At 46.3% G+C, this 4,020-nt stretch overlaps 1 protein-coding gene across 2 annotated transcripts in view; it reads right to left on the bottom strand.

Annotated features, from left to right (window-relative positions):
- Positions 1-4,020, bottom strand: part of TICAM2 (toll like receptor adaptor molecule 2) — a 14,384-nt gene that overhangs the window by 5,912 nt on the left and 4,452 nt on the right. Inside the window, exon 2 of one of the 2 annotated variants that reach the window (XM_006755272.2) lies at positions 420-540. The gene's annotated coding sequence lies outside the window, so the exon portion shown is untranslated. Of the gene's footprint in view, positions 1-419; positions 644-4,020 lie in introns of those variants that run through there. The other variant, XM_015558449.1, reaches the window with a different exon arrangement.

Here is a 4,020-nt window from a genome sequence, read left to right as displayed (position 1 = left end):
CTATTTGTTATCTTACTTCTATCATTGACAGTCCCTCTAGGTTGTGGGCTGCTTGCCTGTGTTCCTGAGAAGCATCTACGGTACCAGTCTATAGAGTGTGTTTTCTTTAGTGAATTACCGGTATGTTTACCGGTAATAAACTTGCACTGTTTTATGTATATGTTTGATTACATACAGCCTTGTGACAGTTTTCCTGCATGTCATAAGCATTTGAATATAAATTAAAATGTTAAAATCAAATCTGATATTGTTTTACCTTTTATTTGGTGTGTGGAAGGTGTGCGGAAGAGGGGGTAGTCTTATACGGCGAGTATATAACAAACTCTGTATTTTGAGTGGAAATGTTAGGGGGTCGTCTTATATGCCCAGTCGTCTTATACGCCGGCAAATACGGTAAGTAAGTGTTGCTGAAAACTTACTCTGTACCAGAACCTGCTGGACTTTGGGGCTGTGAAGCCAGGATAAGTAGGCGAGCAGGACCCACTGCACTGGGGCTTCATTCAGGAGAGCAGGTGCTACGCAAGCACTCGGGAAGGTCACCTGCAGCGGGGAGCACGGGCGTTAGCACGGCACAGAGAGAGGGGGACGTTTTCCACGCAGCGGGACCAGCATTTGCAAAAACACAGGCACCAGAGGGCAAATTTTGTTAAGATCATTTTGCACTGGGTGTTTATGCGGCTCGAGTCCACATATATGAGGGTGGGCAGAAGGTAGTGATGAGAGATTTGAATGGAGAGATAAATAGGATTAAGAGCATAGGGGCCTACTCTGTTCAGGACTTCCAATCTGATCATGCTGGCAGACAGGGAGCCCCTGGTAGGTGTTCAGTTGGGGTGTTTAGACAGGTTAAAATAGTTGCAGTAAGGAGACGAGGCTAGAAGCCTGTAAGGCAGGGGTCCTCAAACTTTTTAAACAGGGGGCCAGTTCACTGTCCCGCAGACCGTTGGAGGGCCGGATCATAGTTTAAAAAAAAACTATGAACAAATTCCTATGCACACTGCACCTATCTTATTTTGAAGTAAAAAAACAAAATGGGAACAAATACAGTATTTGTATTTGCATGTGGCCCGCGGGCCGTAGTTTGAGGAGCCCTGCTGTAAGGCCTTAGACAGGCAGAACAGCCAGTTGGGAGGCTGGTGCAACAATAACCTCGGTGAGAAAGCAGAGTCCCGCCCTAAGAAGTGATCATGGAGACAAGATCTGTAGTAGGTAACAAAGGCGGGTGGGTGGTAGAAAGCAGAATCAGGCATGCCTCCCAAACCTGTGCCTGCTGTAATTTGGTGGTACTGCCATTTGCCTAGATGAATGGGGGTGGGGGCGGGTGTGAACAATTCATCCAGCTTGGGATCTAGGGAGCTTGGGGTCCCCATAACCTAGAAGATGAGCTGCCCAGCAGGCACATACACAGATAGGTTCAATGCACAAATAGGAGAACATCTTCTTGAGGGATAAAAGTTTGGCACTACTTCAGTTCTGTGAGGCATTGAGCCTAGGCAGAAAGTAAGGTGAGAGAACAGAGACAGAACCAAGGCCAGACAGGCATCCAGAGGAGGAGGGGCCACAAAGGAGAGGGAGGAGGGGCCCTGGAGTAGCAGGAAAATCAGACACAGATCAGTACCTGGAACTGAGGGAGGAGAGCGTTCAGAGCAGTGATTGGTGTCCACTGCTTTTAGCTCCTGGAGGCTGGGGGGAGCAATGATGGAACGATGGGAGCCACCACACCAGACTGCAGTGTGCTTAAGAGTCCAGGAAGTGAGGGCTCGAGGAGGGGTGGGGGTGAGGGGGACTTCCAGAAGGAAAGGAGAGACCAATAGTTACAAATGAACGTAGGGTCCAGAGATTTCATTAAGAAAAGTGATACTTGGAATGCCTAAGAGCTGAAGGAATTTGCTAGGAGAGAGAAAGAGGATGAAAAATAGGAGTGGGAGCTTCTTAGAGCTGAGCTATCTTCTTGGTCGTTGGGCAGTTCTGCCTCTCTTCAACTTCCCCTTTCCTGAGGAAAGCAGAGAGAAGCCTTAGCTCCTGAGTGTGCTAGGTCGTGGGATCATGCTCCTGAGGAACACTGCGCACAACGTGGTGACCTCGCGGCTTTCGGGAGACGGCGAGTGCACTTCGGTTTGTGTGAGGGCTAGCTGCGTTATCTTGAGAGAGAGATTGCTGTCCGGAAGTTTCAGTATGGATGTGAAGGGGCCAAAGGGGTATTCTTAGCTGATACTACAGATTTGCTTACGCAAAATTGATTCCGACTTCCTTTTAATGTTCCTTCCCAAAATTCCTATACCAAAAGCACTTAAAGCTGTATTTCCTAGGCTCTCTTGAAGCTAGGGTTCGAGATGTTGTTTAAGTTCTGCCTATCAGATGTACTTCCATGTCTGGGTTAAATATAAAGGCAGACAGAGCATGGGGTCCCTATTTAGCTGGTTAAGACTTGAGCAGAGTTGTGGTTCAGGAGCCGGCAGCTTCCCAATTTGACAGGTTTCCTGGTTGTGGCAAAAGCCCCAATGCTGCTAGGTGGTGCTAGGAGGTGTCCCTAGAAACTCAACCTAGAGCCTGGCTCTTCAATTGTCCTGATGAGACTGTAAATCCTGTAATATCCTCGTATGCATACCCCTCTGCTTCAACTAGCTAGAGTAGATTCTGTTCCCTGCAACTAAACTGTGATTGGTACAACATCCAAATTCAGGGCAAAACATAGCTTGCCACCTGTTCTGTAAATACAGGTGTATTGGAAGACAGCCATGCCCACTTACTTATGCATCGTCCCTGACTAATCTCATGCTACAGAGGCAGAGCTGAGTAGTTGCACGAGAAACCATAAAGCTGGTGATATTTACTATCTGACCTTTTCCAGGAAAATGTTGCCAACCCCAAGATGACAGCATAGGAATGCCAGGACACAAGGGAACAGACCTACCAGCCAGACAAGGGACATGTGGATTTGTCTTTCTTCACACTGAAAATATTTTAAAAATCCCAACTATGGTAACCAACACCAGCATAAAAAGGTAGAATTTAAAAAAAAATTTCTTTTATTGATTTCAGAGAGGAAGAGAGAGGGAGAAAGAGATAGAAACATCAGTGATGAGAGAGAATCATTGAGTGGCTGCCTCCTGCAAACCCCCTCCTAGAGATCAAGCCTGGAACCTGGGCATGTACCCTTGACCGGAATTGAACCTGGGACCCTTCAGTCCACAGGCCAACACTCTATCCACTGAGCCAAACCAACTAGGACAAAAGGTAGAATTTTAATCTACCCTGATCTTATACTGAAATAATATTATTAAGAATCAGCTGTCATCTATTTTCTTCTTTTGGAGGTTGTGCAGGATTCATAAGGATGGCAGAGGCTCAGTATAAATAAAATAATTAACAAATATTACCTAATGATACTTATTTATAGCCCAACTAATTAGTGCCTGTATTTTTCATATGGGATACCAGAGCTTGCATGAGAAAAGTTAAGGTTACAGGCTTTCTAGGAGTGTAGCACCCTGCATCTTTCCTTCATGGCACTAATCATAATTACACTTTACTAATGATATATATTATTTTCTGCTTAGTTTCTCATTTTTCCCACTGGCAGGCTGTAAACTAGTAGATTGTAAAGTCTACCAGAACAATGACCAAATCTGCCTTGTTCACCACTATACCTCCAAAGTCTCACTTACAATCACCACTCAAGAATACCCTTCTGAATGAATGAATGAGACAATTCCAAATATGACTAACAGTTTTGTTTTTGGTTTGGAGAGATAGTCAAACATAGCTTTTTATCATCTGTACTAGAGGCCCGGTGCAACAAAATTTGTGCAGTCGGGGGGGGGGGCGCGTCAGCCTGTGCCCTCTCACAGTCTAGGATCCCTCAGGGGATGTCCGACTGCCATGGAAGCAGGAGAGGCTCCCGTCACCATTGCTGTGCTCACCAGCCATGAGCCCAGCTTCTGACTGAGTGGTGCTCCTCCTGTGGGAGCACACTGACTACCAGGGGCCAGCTCCTACATCGAGTGATTGCTCCCTGGT

Source organism: Myotis davidii, unplaced genomic scaffold, assembly GCF_000327345.1.
Source record: "Myotis davidii unplaced genomic scaffold, ASM32734v1 scaffold130, whole genome shotgun sequence".
NCBI classification, from domain to species: domain Eukaryota; kingdom Metazoa; phylum Chordata; class Mammalia; order Chiroptera; family Vespertilionidae; genus Myotis; species Myotis davidii.
The sequence above is the reverse complement of the archived record's forward strand: the minus strand, read 5'-3'. Positions and strand labels throughout refer to the sequence as shown.